The sequence below is a fragment of the Symsagittifera roscoffensis genome, chromosome 7, assembly GCF_963678635.1.
Source record: "Symsagittifera roscoffensis chromosome 7, txSymRosc1.1, whole genome shotgun sequence".
NCBI lineage: Eukaryota > Metazoa > Xenacoelomorpha > Acoela > Convolutidae > Symsagittifera > Symsagittifera roscoffensis.
In genome coordinates, this window is record NC_087068.1 from 41296695 (window position 1) to 41319891 (window position 23197).

The following is a 23197-nucleotide window of genomic DNA, read 5'->3' on the forward strand; positions in this document are numbered from 1 at the left end:
ACAGAAATAACTCTACCATAGTTTCAGGTATATAAAACAATAGTCAAAACATAGCTATTGCATTTCTCAAGTCTTAGGAGTTTCATTGGATAAACGCATTTTTCGAGAAATTTTTTAAAACTTACCACCTTACTATCTCAACTCATATATTATTACATGGCAAACTTTTTATCTATCTTAATACATTGAGGACTTATCCCTATTTTAGAACATTGCCTGAAGATCGGATGTTCTATTCCCCATCTTAGTACAAGTGGGTTCGCAGGCACCATAACCCCCACCCCTCCACCTCTGGTTGCCTCACTCTTCTATTACTCATAAATAACCAAAGTTGTGTGTTGGAAAACCAGTTTTACTCAACCAAAAGTTATTTGAATTCCCTAAACTATTTTCAAGTGATTGTTTATATTCAGTTGTTTTATGATCGTCTAATTTTATTGTCGTCCATATTTTCCTACCAGATGCAGAAAAAATCACCGAAAGTGAAAAGCAGTTTATACTCCTGAACTATTTTGGAAGTGCAAAACATATGACAGGTAGCAACATGGATACATAGATGAATAAATTTACGATGCTTTAGTCATTCTAGCTAGCTTTTATTTGCTCGCAGTCTAACCTAGTTTTTCACTCACAATATTTTTAGGACCTTTTATCCTTGAGGGAAAGAACCAATATACGAGCTGTACAGCTCATCACGGCAAACCGCTGTTGTGCCCCTGTTTAAGAACCACACATTCATTTTTTGGTTATTTTTCTGGACTGGGTAATGTTGCCTCACCCTCAAGCAAAGAGCACGGATCATGGTGGGAATCAAACATCCGACCTTTCGATTAACCACTTCGCCACCGCTCTCCAATCAACTATCGGTGAATCACAATCACTTTCTTTCCCGGAGTTCTTTTCCAGCTCCTGTCTCCCTTTGATTTTTTTAAAAAACGATTCGCAAAAGCTTGTTTTAAATGACTTCTGTTTATGTTTAAGCTGCAATAAAACGTTTCATCGTGATTAAATAGACATTCCTAATTTCCTATTAATTTTATACAAATTTGCCGTCTTAACAACTTTAAGAGAATTCTGTTATACTTTTAAGAAGGGTTTGGGAAACTGAAAAAGAAGTGCATTTAATTTTGCATCAAGTATCGGTTTGTTATAAGTGCTGAAAACAAAAACGAGGGCCAGATTAAGTCAAAAATTTTGTAAATTAATGACATATTGTGAAGTTAGCTGTGCAACTAAGCTAAAACGAGGTTTTCAATTTTTTGTACACTGAAAAGTCTTGCATACGCGAGTTACGTCATCGTCTCCTATGATGTTATCGGATTGGTCGTACTCACTGTGTTTTTTCACATAGTCTCGGAGGTGCTCTTGGATGAAAATGCTGTCCAATCTACCCAGTGCTTCTCTGAAAAGCTTCGAAAACCCGATCGGATAATTAGGAACATTAGGATATGCTGATATGAATCCACCAGGTAGTCGAAGTACCTATAGAAATGGGTAGTGCTGGCATTATATCTGCTGGTAAAACGGGTAGTGCTGGCATTATATCTGCTGGTATTTCCGGTAAAAGCATGGAAAAAAACTCCTCGTATCTGGGCGGATGTACCGCGACTGTCGTTTAAGTCTTCGAAGTGAAATTTTACCAACAAAATTGACCAAACTCGTGATTTTTTCTGTATTTAATTAGTTTTCTGAAAGATGAGTTTTCCCTGAGTTTATAAAGCTTATCAAGGTACCATTTAAATCATAATAAATTCGATTTTTTTTTCTTCAAAAAACGCCAAAATTCATGTTATTATTACTACTGCTCGTTTTTATAGATTATGATTTTTGTAGAATTGCGAATATAAAATTCAAATAAGGGCGAGGGCGTTAGTGAGAAAGGGAGTGAAAGCACGAAGCGGTTAGAAATTAAATGTGCTTAATAGTGTTTTTTTTTCTCAATAGCGACTGTACCAAATAAAACTTGAAGAGAGTTAAGTGTGGTACAATAATAAAATCTAACAGAGGTGAATCGGATTCAAAAAGTTCGAAAGAATGATTTCAATGACTTGAAAAACGAATCAAAAACTTAATCCCTATAATTTACCTCCCCCAATTCACTTCTACATTTTTAACCTTATTTTAGCTATCAAGTTTTTTCAGTCCTAAATTTTTTCACCTGATTCATTCAAATCGAGTTTGTTTTATCATAAACTAAAAATTGTTTATAATAAAAAAGTATAATTAAAAAAAATTATTTTTGATTTTTTTTTTCTGAGAATCATTGTGGTCGGAACATTGTGTGATACTTGTGCAGCAATCGATTAACCTTCTTAATTTATCTGAGCTTAATCGCTGTCGATTTTAAAATCTTTTAATTCCTGGGCCACTGGAATGGTAAACATAGTTTTAATTTAAAACCTACCGTTTGTTGTCCTGAAAGTCCGGCAATGAAATCAGCATGTGACAAATAGAAGCTCCCTCCCATCACTGCAAAGCAGAATTCTTCACTCTCAGAGTCCGTCACAAACTGAGTCGTTTGATAATAATGATCTTGATGAATTTCTCTTGGGATTTCTAAAAAGTTCAGAATAGATGTTATTATATTAACTTTGTTTTATTTAAAAAAAAACAAATGACACAATCACATACTTCTCGCGAAATTTTGGATTAAATTTCAGTGGAATTAGATTCGGAGCTCTATAAGCCATCAGCTGATCGGCAATACAAAATCCTGAACTTTTTAACCTATTTATCAGTATCGAGAAAATGGTTTTTGATTTTTTTGATTTTTCTTGAACTGAAAAACTAAATCAAAAACGAAATGAAATCAATCAAAACGCCATAAATTTCGTGTCGACAAAAATTATGACGTTCACCCTAAAAGGGAAAGGGAAAGGGAAAGAAGGGTCCATTTTTCTGATAGTGGCTCAAGAAATGCGAAGCGTTTTGAACTATTTTGTTTCTGATTTTACTTTTTCTCTCGATATTCGATTCAGCTTGTTAACAGCTATTGGTTTGCCAATTTTTTTTCCTGAGCAATCAGAATCAACTCTCGCGCCCGGTCAAGAATGGAACAGAGAATTCCGAAACAATCACACTGCTGAATGTCAGAATCCGAAGGTTGTAATAATAAAAAGGAGACCCATTCCACTTGGTCGAGGTCCCGCTGAATTGAGTTTTCTAGAGAAAAAAAAAGAAAAACAGGACCTTCTATGTTCCAGTTTACGCACTGTTTAAAGTAGTCTATTCAACCTAAGTGCGAACATGTTCGTTCTAAAAAATGGGCCACCTAAGCACAAAATTTTGAAAGATAATCGAAAAATTGACCTTTTAGTGAAAGTCCTAGGTCTGCCCATTTCAGGGCGGTTGATGCATCAGGTTTTTTTAAACAACGCTTAATGCATTCTACGCAAGCTAGAACCTACACGATCATCATACTGATTTGCCCCCTCTTACCTTTAGGAAAACTCTCAAACGAGAATTCTGTACAAAATTATCTTTTTCGACTCGGTATTCATGGGATCAATTGATTTGTAATTTTACGTATATTTTTGTTGACAAAAATGTTGAAAAAACTGATGAAAGACACTATGGTTTGCGCATATCAAGTTTCTTGAGTGTAAATAAACTTTGCTTTTATAATCTATAAACTTATAATTTTTTCGAATCTATGCTATAATGCAAAATCATCCCTCTACAGAATCCATATTGCGTGACAAAATCCCGTATAGTTGATACCGTGACATATGTTATTAGTTATAGGTGATAATTACTGGAATTGATATCCGTATGGAGTCGCCCTCCAATGTGTATTTATACTGAGTCCTAATCCCAAGTAATAACGAGGTGCGATCATTGTTAATCAACTGTATTATGAATCACAATAAGGCGACAATGAACTCGCGCATAACTTGACATGTCTACGTTGGTTTTGGCGTGCCGTGAAGGTCACCTTATACAGATAGTCTTCAAAAAACCTAGTATAGCATTCTTACATATAATAACATAACACGAAATAATAAGATGTATAAGACCTCCCCAATTGCAGCAAACTTCATTTTTTAGGGGTTGGTGACTTGTTGGTTGCCTGCACCAGCTGGTTCTTTTTCCCGGTGTCTCTCTGCTGTTTTGTTTTTGGTCTTTTTCTTTTACTCGAGGTGATCTTTTTCTCTTGCCTAACCAATGTTTCCTTGATCATTGGATGATGTGGTGCCTCCTGGTTCTCTATGTCTAAAAACTGGTAGCTTTTTTTTGCTTTGCAGACTTTTTTGCTTTGAAGTCACTTAGTTGTGTTGGCTTGCAGTTACCATAATATTTTGGGTTAGGTACAAAAGCGAATCCAATTGTTGCTTCCCGAATGGTTGTACCCACGCAGTGTGTGGTGTGTTTGTAATTTTTTTCATTCTTGTATTTTGTATATTGAATGAATATGTTTGATATCCTCCTTTTTGTGCTATTTCAACAGTTTCTTGCGCTACCTGCCTAATTTTTTCTTTTCTCTTTTTATCCAGTGTTTTTTCTTCCCTTTTATCTTATTCTGAATGCCAGATTCCAGTTGTTAGTCCCTGCGCCATGTTGCGAACCTTGTTCTTCCGCCATGTCGCGGTCGAAATTGATGATCTCGGGGTGTTTTTCTCTGAGCTCTCTCCGTTTTATCATTTTTTCGTCCTCTGACCAAGCGCTCATGCCATGCATCTGCTCTGGTGTCTGGTGTAAGTGGAGAGGTCTCACCAGTCTCTTTTGGTCTTAGCAATTAGCTAATTTTACTTTTTCCAACTCAATTTTTTTGATTGCTCGTTGTGGCTACGTTTGATGTTATGGTATTTGGTCTCCTCCTCAGGTGCATTTCGAACAGTGACTTTCCCTGAATGCGGTGTTCTTCTTATAGTTTTTATTAACTCCGCGACATCTGATGCCAATTTTGAAGGTTTCTTTCTTGGATCTTTTCTCATTACCCCTAACCGAGTTCTAAATGTTTGAATATGACTTTCCACGACTTTATAGCTGTATGATCGTCTACTGGTGCAAAAAGGAGCTTTATGTTGTTGTCTTTTCAATACAGTTGGAATGTTTTAAGCTCCTATTGCTTGTCGCTTTCTATTTGTCGACTTGGTCGCACCTTACTCGTCTTGGTACTCTGTTGTTCATCATGATGTATCTTTGCACGAATTTTGTTGCGGTGTCAGCTGTGGTTTTTGTTATTACTTTCGTGATTGAGTATTCTAAAAAGCGATCTTTTGCCACTAGTATATATGCATCTTTGTTTAATTCTCGTGGCATACGGCTGTGAAATCTAGTTGCACCTCCTCAGTTGACTCTACCACTTTTTCTAATACTGAATGATGCTTCTTTTCCTAATACCACTTTAGGGTTTTTAGCTTGCTCCGGCATTGTTTGGAATTCCGCTTCATTGCTATAATTCCTCTATGGATATGCAGGAACCAGTTATCCTGTACAGTAATCAGCATCGAGACCGTCACGTGGTGCATGAGTTGGATACTCTCCAACACAGTGTGTTGTCGTAATTGGGTTGGTATTTTCACTCGGTCGTCGATGACTATCCATTCCTCACGCACGCAGCGTTGAATCTCTGTGATAAATGGTACCCTGTGTCACAGAGCTTTGGAGTATATCCTGCGTACCGAGGGCAAACATCAGTTGTTGGGTGTCAATCTCTTCGTGGTGCTGGCGAGAAACAAATATCTCTTGTTCGATGGGTGTTAAGTCTAAAATTCCCCTGTTTGAGTTTAGATGCTTTTTGTTTTTTTTCTTCGCGAGTGCGCTGCTGTTCTGGTATCTCAACTCTTACTTTGATACCTTGCTGGTTTTTGTGGTTCGTTGTTTTGTTGCTGTGTCCATCAAGGCCAAGATGATCTTTTTGTATTTTCCCCTGCTCGGGCCTGGTATGCTGCTTTTTGCTTCTCTGTTTCGTCCTTCTTGGATACACTTTTCACATTTCTTTACTGTTTCCCTCTTTTGATAGGATGTGCTTTTTATTGGGTTGTTTGCGTCTCTTTTTTTTTTCTTCTTTTTCTCGATGTTCCGCCTTTGCTATGATGTGTTTGCGGTCTCTTTTATTTGTTGTCGGGCACATCTTCTGGTTCTTGAGCTTTCATTGATCTGAATGAAAATGTTGTCACTGTATAGTGTTTTATCCCCACCCACAACCTGATTTTCTTCTCAATCTGCCTTGTTAGGTTTGTCCAGTTGGTCGTTGTGTTTTGATGTTGTATCCATTGTTTCTTCAAATTTTGAGCCTGTGTCTCGTTGTGTAAAAAGAATATTTTGCTTTAGTTGTTTTTCTTGAGTTTGAACTCCTAATTCTTTTGTTTTAAAGAGATTTGGATGCCACTCTTTTTGTTCTGCGTTTAGGACGTAGTCATTTTGTCTAACTCTATTTTTTTTTCGGCTGAAAATCTTTTTTGTTGCGCTCGTTTCCTATTGGCTAACTCGTTTAGCACTATACGCCCAAACCTTCAAGCTTTGGAACAAACGCGGTAACTCGGGCCACCATGAGTTCCTCAGTGTATTTAGATGCCGGTAGCGTCAGGCTGACTGGATTTCTTGACAATTTGTCATTTGATACCATCTTTGATCCCGCCAAATGCTTGATATCAAAAATGAAGGGTAATAATATGTCAATCCATCTGGTTAGCCTGACTTGAATTGTCTTCCACTTCTCTGAAGCATTCAATGCGCTTAAAAGGGCTTGGTTTTCACTATTGATAGAAAATGCTTTGCCATTAGGTAATAAATTTTATGTCCGATGAACCAAACAACTCCTAATGATACAAATTCAGTGGTAGTGTACTTTTCTTCAAGTGAATTCAATTATCAAAAAGTTAGCGCCCATCCTTCAAAAAAACATAATTTTGTTCTATTGCTGCCGCCTCTAATCTTGTAATTGAAGCTTCGCACGCCACTCTTATGTCCAAGTTTTGATCAAAATGTATAAATTCTGTAAGTTTTGCGACCTTTTTGTTAATTTCTTATACATTTTTTCGTGCATCGAGCCAGTTGAAGTTATGTTCATCAGTGTTTTAGTAAAGGTCCTATTCTCCTCTGCCAGATTAGGGATGTTCTTTGTAAAGTGCTTAAAGGAACCCATGAATCTTCTCAATAGTTTATATGTTTTAAGCGCTTTCAGATTTTCGATGGCTTCCATATTAATAACTTATTCTTCGGCGGTTACAGTAAACCCCAGCCATACAAATAAATTGCAAGCTAAGTTGCACTTATGTCCCGAAGCTGCCAAATTTTCTTCGCTTAATCGATCTAAGATGGGTTTCAGCGCCATTTGGTGTTTTTTCCCTGTGAAACTACTAGACTGTTGTCAAGAAAATGCTTTTTGTCCGTTTTTTTGTTAAGTCGATAGGCTTTTGGAATTGGGCTGACATATCCATCAGTCGTTGAAATCCTCTTTGAAATTGGTACAAGCCTGTTGCTCTTCCTCCGACCAAGCTGAATTTCCTTTGTTCTTTTCTCTTCTGATCGAGGCGTAGTTGTGTGCATGCTTATCTTAAATCGATTGTCCAAAAGAATATTGCCCAGGTGTTATCGATTGCCCAGGTGTTTTGATTGCTTTTGTGCTTGTGTTATCCAGAAGTAATTTGATATTGGGTTTCTGGTTTTTCTTTTTTTGAATGTGTTTTCATTTTTTGATTTGTTTAGAATCTGGCGACAGTTTAATTGGCCAATTTTTCTCTACGGTGATGACAATAGGGCTGATAAACTGTTGTTTGTCGCTAATTTTGTATAGTTTTTTCACGTGATCTTCATCATTATTTTTGTTAGTTTTTCTCTCTACTTTTTCTTGCAGGTAGATGGGGACTCACATTCCATTTTGTTTTTACCACGTGATTTCTCGACATCCAAAATCGTGTACATAGTTCTTTGTAGTAATCTTTGACCCAATCTGTTATTTCAGGATCTGATTTGTTGTGACCTTCAATATTCAAAATCGATTGGTGGTCTGGCTTTTGATCCCTCTTGGTGGAAGGATTTTCCGACCAACAATGTTTGCCCTTTGGCCTCCTACCACGATAATGGGTGCTGATTTGACTGTTCACCCTCCGGATTCAATTGGTATTAACAATCTTCACAGAGGTTAGATGTAAGCCCCTTCATAGCAAGCGAATTTGTGGGCGGCAACTTTCTTAGAATGTTTTTCCAGATGCCTCCTTTGACGATGAATGCAAATTGATAAGTTTCCGGTGACGTAATTGTTCAGAAATCACATTGGGCTAACATAATATGCAATTGCAGTGATTGTTTCATCGGTGGTTTCTAACTTTACCCAAAGTCCGTTTATGTCTTCTTCTTTGAATGCTGCTGCGTTTTTCTCTTCAAAGAATTCGTTTTTTGCCATTATCTAAGTTTGGTCGTTCATTGTCTCTCATCCGTTGGCTGATGAGTATTCAGCGTATGCTGCCAGATCAATTTTTTCCACTTATTGTTCTTGTTATTCTTCGTTGCAGGGTTCGTCCTTATTTTCTTTATATTTTACACTTTTTGTTTGACAAACTTTCTGAAAACGATCTCGTCTGCAGCATTCGAAGCAAAATTCAAAATTGATTTCCACACTTGTTGCCTTGTCGCTAACTGGTGTTCTTCGTTGTCCTTGTTGGTGTTGATTTCTCTTGAAGTTTGGGTTATTTGCTCGACCCCTGCCCCATCCTTGCGGTTATCTATTTTTTCGTTGGCTTGTGATGTTTCTTGTTTTATGTTCATATTGCCAGACGAGTTGGAGTGTCTCTGGTTGTCGCTTTTGATTGGTCGATTATATTCGATACTTTTTTACTTCCTGATCGCGTATTCGTATGCTTCTTTTGGGGTGTGCGTTTCTGCTTTATTTCTCTAGATGTTTTTTCGTTGATCATGTGGGCCGTGATCAAATCAGGTATCCATTCATCTTCTCTGTACCCATATTCTCCGTTGAAAGCCAGTTCCACCAATTCCTTGTGGAATTGTTCTAGTGATTCGTTCTTCTGCGAATCTTCTATCCTTCGAATGCAATAGTTTTTTCAGTAGCGAAAATATACCCAAGTTCGGTCCACAAATCTCTCAATGTGACTTTTTGGATGTCAACATTTAGTTTTCTTTGACGAAACTGTTTTTGTGCTTTGTGTCCAATACACCAATATGAAATGCTTTTGCTTAAGTGTCTGCGTCGTGTCACGAGATTTTGCCGCATAAGACGCCTTTTGCGACAATTTTTGATATCTCCTTTTCATGACCTATTCTTTTTTCTTGATTTCGCTATTCCCAGTCTCTCTCTTTTGTTTGTTTTTTGTCGATCGCTTCTTTTAATTTTGTTGATGGTGGTCTCCTAGGCGTTGTGGGTCGAGATCAGAGTAGTGTTTGAACTTCTATGTTGTCTTAGACGAAAATCATCTTTTAGTGTTCCCACGATCCGTTTTTGCCGTTCCACCGGTGGCTGAGGTGTTTGGCAAACGGCGGGATGTTTAGCGTATTCTTTCGATCCGAACCTGATGACTGCGTCTTGTTATGTGATTTTTTACGAGGAGACGTTAAGTGAGCCAATCCATATCCGTATGGAGTAGCCCTCTAATAGGCATCTATACTGAGGCCTAATCTCAAGTAAAAATGAGATGTGATCAAGGTGTTTTTTGTTATCAACAGTATTTTAAATAACAATATGACGACATTGAAATCGCGCGTAACTTGCCGTGTGTAGATCAGTTGTGGTGTGCCGTGAAGGTCACTGTATACAGATGCCTTCAAGGCCCAACTTAACTAAATTTTGCAGATAAATAACTCAGTATGGCAGTCTTACATAATTCGATAACAACGTTAATTCCATATGACTGCTCCTAATTTTAGGAAATTAGGATCTTGAAAAACTTTTCTAACAACTTTCACTACTCTTAAAAATTTTTTCTACAATAGGTGTTTTACTCCCTGTGCTGCTAAAAATTGGGGCTAACAAAAATTAATTCGGAAAAAAGTCACACTGAATCCAGCATTTACCATTATCAGGGCGGCTTCAGTAAATGTGACAAAACTAACAAGTTTTGTGTTTAGGGAAATTTCGTCCAAGTTATCTCATTGACGCTTGCAAACTTAAGTAAAAGTGATAGTTTTGCTTCTTTAATGACAAGTGTAATTTAAGTATCACTTTTAATGCCCAAAATTCATTCAAAATGCCTTTAGAAGTTTTTTTTCACACTTTCTCATTTCGTTTGGACAAAATATAAATGCAAAAAGATTTTCAGGTCATTTTGGTTCTTATAGGTCTAAAAGTTATTGCTTCGGCTATCTAAAAGATAACTGGAATGATGTACTCGGGGTTGTTTTTGTTCCGACATTCTAAAGAAGTGACGCAATATTTGGAAAAGTGCCCTTTTTTTACCTCATTGGAAAAGTGCCCTGAGCTCAAATCAAAAAAAAACTTTTTACCTGTGATTTACTTTCGCAAAGTTTTAAGGCTGCCAATTAAGCCACTTCGAGACAATTAACGCAATATTTTTCGTGTTACTAAATGGTAAGCGGTGATTTAATCCCTGTTAGAAATTATTCCAAATTGAATTGAAATTGGTGGCTTGCTATTTTGTCTATTTAACAATTAGCTACATGCTATAAATTGCATTTTGTTTTTAAACAGCGTAGGGGAGATAGTTTTCTCAAACAATCTCAAAAAAAAATATATATATTTTCATTTTTGAAACCTTCATCGTTTTTTGAAAGCAAACCTTACTACATAGACCTTCAAAGGTAGTTAGAACGTTCAGGTTTTTGGAACGATACGATCAGTCTGGTTAACCTGATTTTCGACTTTATCAAGACAGTATGCAAAATAAACTGAGTCAGGGGAATTGATATAGCAGCAAATCTCAGTTTTTAGCTTTTTTGTCAATTTTCTGTATTTCGCTAAAAATCTGGGGCTCAAAACTACCAATTTGGTAATGATCAATCCTGAAAAAGTCCTGCCACACTCAAAATCGTTTCAAATGGAATAGAGGAAAGCCAATTGGACTTACAATTTCCTAAATGACTCAAAATATAACAAACTGACAATTTCAGTATTGGTTATGGGATACCTTAAGCAAAGAGCTCAAAAACTACAGTTTAATGAATTTTTCATTTAGTGAAAAGTTTTTACCTCTGCCTTGATATTCAAGGAGACATATTGCACTTTGAAGGTATGATTCAGTAACTTTAGAATTTCAGGAAAAGTTTTATGTGGGGAGAGCATGACTGCTCGAATCAGGGCCAAACCCTAAGTGTTGCGAATGCGTTTGAATTTTTTTGGGGTAATTTAAAAAAAAATTAGAAGATGAAATTTTCGAAAAAATAATAATTCAAAAATTTTAAAACACTTTTCTGATGTTGCTGTGCTCGTTTTGGTCTTTTATCTTTAGACAAGCTTCGATTTTTAAATATCATTTTTGTTGGGATTTTTCAAGTTTTTATCATTTGATGGGCTAAATTGAACAATCAAAAAACATGTTTAACTGTGACTGCTTGTTTATTACTCTAAGGGTTTCAGCAGCCGTTTTCGCCAAGTTGAGATTATTTTAATGTCTCTAATTTCTGATAATATAACGCATAGCGTATGCATTGAAGTGAAAAAATAAAAATCAAGGTAATTAAACCAAAATTCAACATTCGTGGTAGAAAAAATTGTCAAAAGTACGAGGTTAAACTGTGCATTTTTGTTAATATCATGGGATTCCGCAATGAGGACGCTCACGCTCCCTTGCTTTTTTTGTTCTTCTTTTTTTTCGTTTTCTTTGATCGTTCTGACAAAAATTAAACATGTTTGAAGACTTGTCTCTGGAATCCAGTAACATACAGACACAAAATTGTGTGGCTATTCAGTGCACAATTTGGCCTTGTAATTAATTTGTTCATTGGACCTGATTAAAAAATGAAATTTTGCAAACAAAATGTTTCTTTTAAATTTAAAATTTTTTGCCAAAATCTACATGAGACCTTGTGTCGCATATATCATACAGACACAGGAGAGTGTTGCCTTTGCACGCTGCTATAGAAAATTTTCTTCCGATTCTAATAAAGCGTCTAGGTTATTGACTAAGCGGCGGCTCAAAGACACGTTGTCGCGTGAAATTATTTTGTGTTTTGATACAATAGTTTAACACAAAACCATTTTCTGTTTATTGCTTGAGCCAAATTGAAGTTTTTTTTTAATTGTTCATAACGGTCCGCCTTGAGCGCCCAAGGATCATAATAGATTATATTATCATCGTATCGTCAGTATCTATAAAACTACAAAATAATCTATTATAATCCATTAAAAATGGGTTTTAATCCAAATATTTACCTAATAATGGATTATCATGGGTTTTAATTTCAAAATTTATCAATTTCCTTGCCAAAAAAATCGATTATACTCGATTATAATGGATGATAATGGACTTTTTTTTCAAAAATAATCGATAATAATGGCAATATAATGGATTTCGTGGTCTGAATTTTACATCTTTAATTGATTATAATAGGTTATTTTTGGCTCAATTTTTGGATCCATTTTAAGTAATAAGAATCCATTTGCTGTGGGTGCGAGGGGGATGGCAACATACTGATATCCGTATTGTCCCCCAAATAGAACAATCTAACAATTTAAGATCTTTCGCCCCAGCGTTTTATTCATTGCTGTGCGCTGTGTGTAAAACGCTCCACATTTTATTGGCTAAATTTTCTAAATAAAAACCGAGGAAATATCATCTCAACTCCTTAACTCGCCTTGGGTAGAGCATGTTTATTTGGCCAAAATGGCCTTAAAATGGCTTAAAATAGTTGTTCTTAGTTAAATTTTTTTAAAAGAGAAAGAGCTTTCATTTTTCTCTCTTTGAAATCGATAAAAAATAAAAAGCAAAAATGAAAATTGTGTCAAGTTTTTCTTAGATTAATTCTATTTATAATTGTCAAACTTTTCTTGATTTAACTGCAATAGTTTGCAAATTGTCCAAAGTTTTGATCTGAAACTGAAAACAAATTCGTTTCCAAATCAGCAATTTTCAATTTTTTGATTTAATATAAAGTCGTCATTTATCTTAGCTAACAATTGCAGCTTTCTTTTTCAAACTAACTGAACCTAAAAACAAATCTAAAAACGAGATCCTTGCTCTGAAGAAGTTTCAGCCACGCAAAATGAAAAGAAAACAATTTCATTAAAAAAATATGTATATTTTTAATAATTTTCTTTCAATCAAATTTCCTACTAGAAAAGAATTATGAAGCAGGTGAACACGTATATAAAAAAATGATAGCTACTGGCTATAACGGCGGTGAAATTTTAAAGAGTAAAACTCAAAACCCGTTTTTGTTTATTTTCTTTTTTTTCAAAACTTTATCTGATTTGGTCTGAAAAACGAGAAAAACTTGTATCACAGTTTTCGAATCAACCAACCAAAATACGTTTAAATCGTTTTAGGGGCGAACAATTTGCTTTTTAGGAAAACAGTTTTTAATGATAGCCCAGATGTACTAAAAAAAAACATTTTTTGGCTCAGAGCAAATTGTAGAATGCTCAATGTTATGTTGAGAAGTTCACTTCTTAACTTTTGTCCCTTTTATCAATTCAATGACTTTATGTCAAAACAGCTTCCCTTCTCATCTTTTCTCGATAGCCATTGAGTGAGACCAGAACTGGTGGTGAAACAGTAAAACAATTCACCAAATTACCAAAGGAGTCATATCGAGTCCCGGATAAATGATTTCAGGTTTTTTTTCTGTTTTCTAGAACCCTGATTGCCCCTCGCGCCCTCACTTGGGAAGTGTTGTCATATAGCTAAAGCCATATTGTTCGCATTTACTTTTCTGTCAACGAACCTGAACGAAATTAATTCACCTAAAATTGGTCCTTTGACGTCTGATTTCTGTTTTCACCAATTTCTACACATAAAAAAAGTGTTCAAAACTTATTCAACTCGTTGTTTCAGCACCAGAGAGATTTGAATTTAACTTAGAATATAGTCGCCTTCTCCAAAGAGACCGACTCGTATAAACCATTATACTCTAGATCTATGGAGACTAGGAGACATAAGAGTAAGATTAAGATTGGTGTTAGACTAAGAAGTTGCACAAATCTGTCCGGCCGAAAATAAGATAGCGTGACGAGCAGACGGTATACCTTATCTGAAATTACTCTATGAGTATTACCAAATAGGTCTTAACTCAATATCAGAGGCTCCGAGAAGTCATTTTCAAAAGACGAGGAGAAGGCAGTTGTTCAACTCATTGTTTACAGAAAAAAAAACAGTACTTGCTTACAACCATCTTGCTAATCGCGAGCAGAAAAAAAAGACTAGAGGGATTTACTCATGCACATCTCATCTTCTGGGGTTCTGAACTGTGAGAAGTGTAACTCAATACCCATGGCCGGGGGCGTATCTACGAGCTTCTCGAGGCAGCGGAATTTCAAAAAAAAATCGAACATTTTATCGACATTATTATTAGGTCGGCCAAATTCACTTTCCGATAAGCTCTCTAAATCACTATAAAGACCCCTTTTAGACCAAATTTTCTGCTCATCAAGCGATTTTTTGGAAAAACAGGCCGACGACATTTTAAGGGTCGGTCATCAAAAAATTAATTGCTGAAAAAAGTAACGAAGGGGGATCCTTTGGGTTATCAAGGGATCGAATCCCTGAGGGAGGGCGTCCGACTTCTCGCACTCCCACCAAAGCCAACCCCCCCCCCCCCCCCGAAAAAAAATCGTTTCTGCGCAGAGCCATTTTCTCTGGGATATAATTGGTGCTTCTAATTTTGTACAAAAAATCGGAAAAGCCACTCAGACCGGATCTACTTTACAATCTCCCCTTTTCGAGAAAGGGAAGGATATTGTTTCGTTGATTAAGTTAGTCGAGTTTTCGACGAATCAGAAAGCAGTAAAATTAGAATTCTAATATAATTGTTTGGTGCTAATTTACTGTTTTTTAGAGTGGAGACTCGTTGGTAGGGTGAATGACAAGGAGACGGGTCTGATCCAGACATCAAACTTAATAAATAGCTAAGCAAACAAAATAATGGGATTTTAGCGGTAATTGAATAATTGTTTCACAGCTTAAGACTAACTGAAAATAAGACTAACTGCTGTAACAAATTGTGACTCAAGTTTCAGCAAACAAATTTCTTCTAATTGAGTCCCCTAAACCTTCTTTGTGTCTTTTACTGTCTTTCATAATTGTCTATTTATTGGAAACCCTCATGGGCGAAGGGCCAAATGGGCGAAAATAAAAATCAACTGTTAGCGCGGCTAACTATGCGTCTGTTTTATAATGTAGTCAAATTCTATAGAAATTTTTGGATCAGTTTTTTGCAAAAATGTTACTTAAAACTAAGAAAACTCTTTAAACTAAGAAAACTCTTAGGAGCTAAAACTTGAAATAAATTAAGCCTTTTTTCGGTTTTTGCTTAAGTTTTTTCATTGGCCGTAATTGATGAAATTTCTTTCTGTGCAGCCTCAACTTAATGAAATAGGTCATGATAATTTAAATTGTTCACACAAATGATCAGTTTGATGAGATTTACTCAAATGCCCATTTTCTGCAGTTGCTAAAAATTGTGAATGCTTATGAAGAAAAATACATTGTTCCAATCATGGGGAAATGTTATCAATTATTTTTAGAAACTTTGAATTTGAATGTTATTTTGAGTTTTTCCCGGCCGTTTGAACGGCCGTACTTATTGTCAAATGAACGTGATCAAACCAAGGGACTTTGATGAATGGCACGTGTCGTCAAACACGTGAATAAAAAACCCCAGCGTTTCTCTGAGTTTCTTCAAATCGTTACGTGGTGGAAGGGACCGTAGTAACATACTCCGCAGTTCGCGAATGGCGGTTGTCGGTAACTCAGTCGCTCGAGTGAACGGTCAGCCATCATTGGCGTATTTACCTTAACTTTGCGTTTTCGGCATAACACGCAATGGTGTTATATTGAACAGACGGCAGTACAGAGCCCCAATACAACGTACTCTAATTGTATAGCAGCACGCAGATAATCAACCTTTGGTGATGATTCTTTTGGTGAAGAGATGTTAAAAGCTTAAAATAATCATGAGTAGATGTCGAATGTCTAAAATAAAAGGATGGGAGGCTTAACACTAAATTTAAAGACGGCGAGACGACGAATACGACCAGTGGAATGGACTAGACTACCGGGGCCGATAAACGGCAAAAAAGAAGCTATTCGGCTAGACTACTTGAGGGATGTCTTTTGTGAAGTGCGTTGACTTTGACAGGGAACAACTCTGACTGAGTCAGAACCAATAGCTTTTGCTGAGATAATTGCAGGTCGGATGAATCGGTTATCAAACGAGTGTTGCCATTTTGACGGCGATGAGGTGATAACAAGGAAAAAAAGCGTGAAAACCTCAAATAAAGTGAGCTTTTTCAGAGACCTAATAACAGTAGTGGCTGAGCATTAAACTGGCAGAAAACTGCAAAATTTGCAAATGGTCACGACCGCAGGCGAATTGAAACAATTTTAATCTTTCAAGAGTTTCATTTGAAAAGAAGCAAAAAAGTGCTTAATTTCATTCGTTTTCGTTGAACGGCAGTTGAATCATTTTAAGAATTGACTTTCGACTGTTTTTGTTTTCGGTTCTTAGCCATGAGTTTTTTGCCCATTCGGTTCTTCGCCATGAGATTATCCTCCATGTAGAATTATTTTGTGCGTTACGGCAAAGAGGGTCAAAAGCTAGCTCTGAAACATTAATTGGTTTCAATTAACCGAACTTTAAAAGGCTTCAGGCATCTAAAATTGAAAAAAAAAAAACAAAATTTTTTTTTAACTTTTGGGAAGCTTTTCTCGGAAATTTTCTAAAGTAGATCCTTTAGAAATCACAATCCGAATCACAATTGAAAGAACCTTAAAGTTATATGTAAATTGACCCCATCCTACGTTAAGTTTTGGACTTTATTAGTCATGTAACATTATAAAACTGAAAAAAAATGAAGCAGCCGAATACAAAGTCATGCTCCCCTCCTCAGTGGTCGGAACAAGATTACTGATTACAGTTACAATTGTTGGAAAATACCATTAAAAAAGCCGCTTCCATGATGTGCGAAAATATATGGGACCCTATATAAAAAAAAATTCCGGCTTGTTGATTATAATACGACTTCTTTTCAAAATTTAGACTTCCTATTTTGAATCGCACATCGTTTTAGACAATCAAACAAATTTTTTGAGGAAGTCTGGTTGTCGGAACAACATAAAACAGAGTACAGAAATTTAAAAATACAGTTACAGCTATTAAGTACTATGAGGATAATGAAAATGAACAGCAACCTTTAATTGTTGACTAAATACAGTTGTAGTTCAGTTTGATTTTTACAGTTGATCATATCAGAGGCTCCGAGAAGTCATTTTAAAGAGACGAGAAGAAGGTACTTGTTCACTTCTTTGTTTACAGAAAAAAACAGTACTTGCCTACAACACCCTTGCTAATCGCGAGCAGAAAAAAAAGATAAGAGGGAATTACTCATGCACATCTCACCTTCTAAGGTTGTGAACTGCGAGAAGTGTAACTCAATACCCATGGCCGGGGGGCGTATCTACGAGCTTCTCGAGGCAGCGGATTTTCAAAAAAATTTCGAACATTTATCGACCTTATTATTAGGTCGGCCAAATTCACTTTCCGATGAGCTCTCTGAAATCACTATCAAGACCCTTTTTAGACCAAATTTTCTAAAAGCAAGCGATTTGTTGGAAGAACAGGCCAACGACAATTTAAGAGGTCAGCCAAAAATTAATTGCTGAAAATAGTACCGAAGGGGGGCCCTTTGGGTTATCAAGGGGTTGAATCCCTGAGGGAGGGCGTCGACTTTTCACAGTCCCACCAAAGCCAACCCCTCCCCCCCCCCCCCCCCCCAAAAAAAAATCGCTTCTGCGCAGAGCCATTTTCTCTGGGATATAATTGGTGCTTCTAATTTTGTACAAAAAATCGGAAAGGCCACTCAGACCGGATCTACTTTACAATCTCCCCTTTTCGAGAAAGGGAAGGATATTGTTTCGTTGATTAAGTTAGTCGAGTTTTCGACGAATCAGAAAGCAGTAAAATTAGAACTCTAACATAATATTCTGGTGCTAATTTACTGTTTTTTAGAGGAATGGAGACTCGTTGGTAGGGTGAATGACACGGAGACGGGTCTGATCCAGACATCGAACTTAATAAATAGGTAAGCAAACAAAATAATGGAATTTTAGCGGTAATTGAATAATTGTTTCACAACTTAAGACTAACTGAAAATAAGACTAACTGCTGTAACAAATTGTGACTCAAACTTCAGCAAACAAATTTCTTCTAATTGAGGGCCCTGAACCTTCTTTGTTTCTTTTACTGTCTTTCATAATTGTCTATGTGTTGGAACCCCACGTGGGCGAATGGCCAAATGAGCGAAAATAAAATTCAACTGTTAGCGCAGCTAACTATGCGTCTGTTTTATAATGTAGTCAAATTCTATAGAAGTTTTTGGATCAGTTTTTTGCAAAATGTTACTTAAAACTAAGAAAACTCTTTAACCGTAGGAGCTAAAACTAGAAATAAACTAAGCCTTATTTCGGTTTTTGCTAAAGTTTTTTTATTGGCCGTAGTTGATGAAAGTTCTTTCTGTTCAGCATCAACTTAATGATAATTTAAATTGTTCACATAAATGATCAGTTTGATGAGATTTGCTCAAATGCCCATATTCTGCAGTTGCTAAAAACGGTGAAAGCTTATGAATAAAAATACATTGTTCCAATTATGGGAAAATGTCACCAATTAGTTTAGAAACTTTGAATTTAAATGTTGTTTTGAGTTTTTCCCGACCGTTTAAACGTCCGTACTTATTGTCAAAAGAATATTTGATGCCTGCCACGGGATCAAACCAAGGGACTTCGATGAATGGCACGTGTCGTCAAACACCTGAATAAGAAGCCCCAGCGTTTCTCTGAGTTTCTTCGAATCGTTACGTGGTGGAAGGGGCCGTAGTAACATACTCCGCAGTTCGCGAATGGCGGTTGTCGGTAACTCAGTCGCTCGAGCGAAAGGTCAACCATCGTTGGCATATTTACCTTAGCTTTTCATTTTCGGCATAACACGCAATGGTGTTATTTTGAACAGACGGCAGTACAGAGCCCCAATACAACGTACTCTATTTGTATAGCAGCACGCAACCTTTTGGTGATGATTCTTTTGGTGAATAAAAGTTAAAAGCATAATATAATCAATAGTAGATGTCGGCTGTCTAAAATAAAAGGATGGGATGCTAAACACTGAATTTAAAGGCGGCGACACGACGAGTACGACCAGTGGAATGGACTAGACTACCGGGACTGATGAACAGCAAAAAAAAAGCTATTCGGCTAGACTACTTGAGGGATGTCTTTTGTGAAGTGCGTTGACTTTGACAGGGAACAACTCTGACTGAGTCAGAACCAATAGCTTTTGCTGAGATAATTGCAGGTCGGATGAATCAGTTATCAAACTAGTGTTGTCATTTTGACGGTGATGAGGTGATAACGTGGAATAAAAAGCGTGAAAACCTCAAAGAAAGTGAGCTTTTTCAGGGATCTAATAACAGTAGTGGCTGAGCATTAAAATGGCAGAAAACTGCAAAATTTGCAAATGGTCACGACCCCAGGCGAATTGAAACAAATTTTATCTTTCAAGAGTTTCGTTTTAAAAGAAGCAAAAAGTGCTAATTTAATTCGTTTTTGTTGAACGGCAGTTGAGTCTTTTCATGAATTGACTTTCGACTGTTGTTGTTTTCGGTTCTTAGCCCATGAGTTTTTTGCCCATTCGGTCCTTCGCCATGAGATTAGCCTCCATGTAAAAAGCTCCTCGTCTGGATCAGACCCGTTAGTAAAAATCATAAGAGGAATTGTAAAGTAGACTGTAAAATAGGTTACGTATCAGTAATTAGACAACTGCGTATTGAGACATGTCAGTCAGAAGCAAACACTATATTAACCAATCAGAATCGAGACAAAAAGAAATGTATACATTACAAGGCAAATCTGTGCACTGGATAGGCGCAAAATTTTCTCTCTGCATGTTTCTGGATTCCAGAGGCAAGTCTTAGAACATGTTCCAAAAATTGAGTGGTTTCCACGTACACATACCTGTAACGTAAATTTTGTCGGCACATTGATTTTGTAGCGGACTCCACAAGAGGCAAATATAGGTAGTTGTTCCGGATTCCGCAAATTTACGCGGATTCCGCAAACTTGAGTGGATTCCGCAAATTTATGCGGATTCGGCTGGCACATTGCGGATTCCGCTTACAATTTTTGGAATTCGCTATTAATTTGCGGATTCTGCTCACAATTTACGGATTTTACTTACAGTTGCGGATTCCGCAACAGCTTAGGTTTTTTAAACACATATTACACTTATTATTATTAATTCATGGAATACACAAACTTTCTCCTGATTCACACAATTTAATGCGGATTTCGCAACGTTGCCTGTTTTTTGAGAAATTTTGAGCAATATAGTGTTTAAGCTATTTGTCTGTGGAATACAAAACAGCAGTGAAGATAAAAGAAAAATAGCAATTTTCCGGATTCCGGGACAAGTTGAATTTTTGCCAGTTGCGTAATCCGCTTACAATTCACAAAATGCACAGTTTGGCCTCGTAATATAATTAATATTTATTTTTTATTTCGCAGGTTTGCTTTCTCATCTCGATTCTGATTGGTTAATATGGTATTTTTCAGCTTACTCACCAGTATGAAAACGCGGTTGTCAATCCTCTAAAATACTTGGAAACAAATTGATTATTATCCCTCAGACCAATTGAACCAGAGTGAACCTCGGGTGTTTGGAGACAATGATGTGAACGTTCATGGTGGTAATAAAACGAAATTAAAACAACGATGGCGGGCGCACGAACCGATTTGGGCTTGAAAGCCTTAAGTGCTTGAACTTCTATTTAATGTTAGGGGGAAATTGTTCATTGGTCTTTTTCGGGGGAGATTGCTCACATGGGCCCATGTTTGGATGGGTTCAAGAAATAGCTAAATATCTGCATGCTACTTACCAGCAGGGAGCTTATACCATATCCTTGGCTTGCCTTGGGGCATAACATATGGTGTGTACCACAGTGCTGTCGTTTAGAGAACGTTTTTGACTGCACCTGTTTTTTTGCCGTAAAACGCGCTTAGGCATATAATAGCCGAACTGTTATGGAAAAATTTACACTTGGAAAAATGGAAAGCAATTGGCCCAAAACATGTCAAAACCATTCAAAAAAGTTCAAAAAAAAATGCACAAACAAAAATCGATTGTTAAAGTTTGAATTTAAACGGTTTAAGTTTTCAAATATAGGCAAGACAGCCCACAAGAGCACAACAGAATATTTCTTCTGGTAATGCGAAAATGTAGATCAGTATTCGAAAATTTAGGAGACTATAACAACAAAATATACGAACTCAAAACTATAAAGAATTGTGACTCTTTTCCAATCCCCTTTGATTTTTTCGGAAATTTCGGAAATTTCCGAAAATGAACAGGTGAACAAATTTTCACAATCTTTCTTACATGCAAAACGCCGTGTGAACAATTTTTTAACAGCTTTTTTTGAAATTTTACGAGGAGGTGGGAAACTGGAAAAGAGCCAGAAATGTTTCTATAATGAGAAGCCGTTTTTTGGAACGGAGTTTTGAATGCAACATGATTTAAATTCAAAGTGATCAAGTTCAACGGGGATCAAACTTGTTGATAATAGCCAGTAGAAGGTGAAACGGTAGAAGGGGCGGAGGAGTGAAATTAGATAAGGCACACGCTTATCTGAAATTGATACGGAACCGGAAAAGGAAAGCAAAAAGTTAATTTGAAAAAAATTCATTTGAAAAATTCAATTGAAAAAGTTCATTTCCGGTAAGAATTTTGATGTCCGATAAGTTAAAAAGCAAAGAAAAACGTTCATCCGTGTATGAGAAGGCTAGAGAGATATTCGTTTTTGAAGCCCTTCGAGTGGGTGAAGTGCAGGGCTGTGAGGGGGTCCAATACTGTCCGCTCCTCATAGTAAAAGATGTCCTCTACTTTTGTTTGTTTGTTGAAGTCTGTGAATATTCTATTGTACTCGTTGGTCATGTATATACAGTATTCGCTCCACTCAGCCCATTTCTCTTGCATCCACGGCACTTCATATTGTAGAAAATTGTACTGAGCTGAAATCATTTTTGACGGTGATTAAATTAAATATCTGTTCAGGGGTCTATGAATAATTTGACCTGAACCCATTATCCCGGGTTGACCTCCATAGACCAAAAATGCTAATCATTCAATTCCATAAACTAAGTCTATGAAAAAATACTAGTCATACAAATTTCATACATTAAATGGTGTCATTGAGTTTTCGAACAATTATTCTCTTGTTTAGGCATAAAATTCGGTGTATGGTACTAAACAAAACACAAAAACTTTTTGTCGAAAAAAATGATAATCACACAATTTCAGTATATGGAAAATGTATGACTAGCATTCTTTTGATGGCGACGACAAAAATTTTTCCAAGTATTTTTGGAATTTCCCCCAAAAGCTTTTTGTGTTTTTTTTCAACCGCAAATTGATTTTCGTACTCAAACACACATTTTTTGAAAAAAAATTTTGCATGCAAAATTTAATTTTTTGTGTGTATAACGTAGTCCTGGATGTACTAATATTGGATTTTTTTTCCTTTTCTCCTTATAACTTTTTTCAAAAACGCTTGAAATTCCTCTTTCTTTTGTATGACACGTTTTTGTATGCCTTGATCAATGTCTGGTAATTTAAAAATTCAAACTTTGGAAAAAATAATCTTTATTTAAAATTCGTTACTTTAAAAGTTCGCATTAAAAATTTAAAAGTTCGTTACTTTCGTTATATAATTTGTGTGAGACAAAAATAAAACATATCAAGCTGTTTCCAATGCATTTTTACTGCGAGGCGGCCAAACCTTTGGTTACTACGTTTGAGTAACTAAGGTTTATATTATTTGTGGTCGGTTACGAACCCAACAAAAAAAACCACATGCTATAAAACCACTCGAGCGTATTGTTGCCAAAAACCAATTTGCTCAATTTGCCGTATAAATCCTAATTGATTGGGTGCTAAGCGGTCCTTCCATGGCTTCCGCAGGACTTGTTTCAAGTAGCTTTAAGAGCTCTGTCGAGGGTTGTTTTATAGTTGAAAGAATCAAGCAGTTTTATGAATTCAGTCGTACATTACCAACAAATCGGCCAATCTTCGTTCCGCT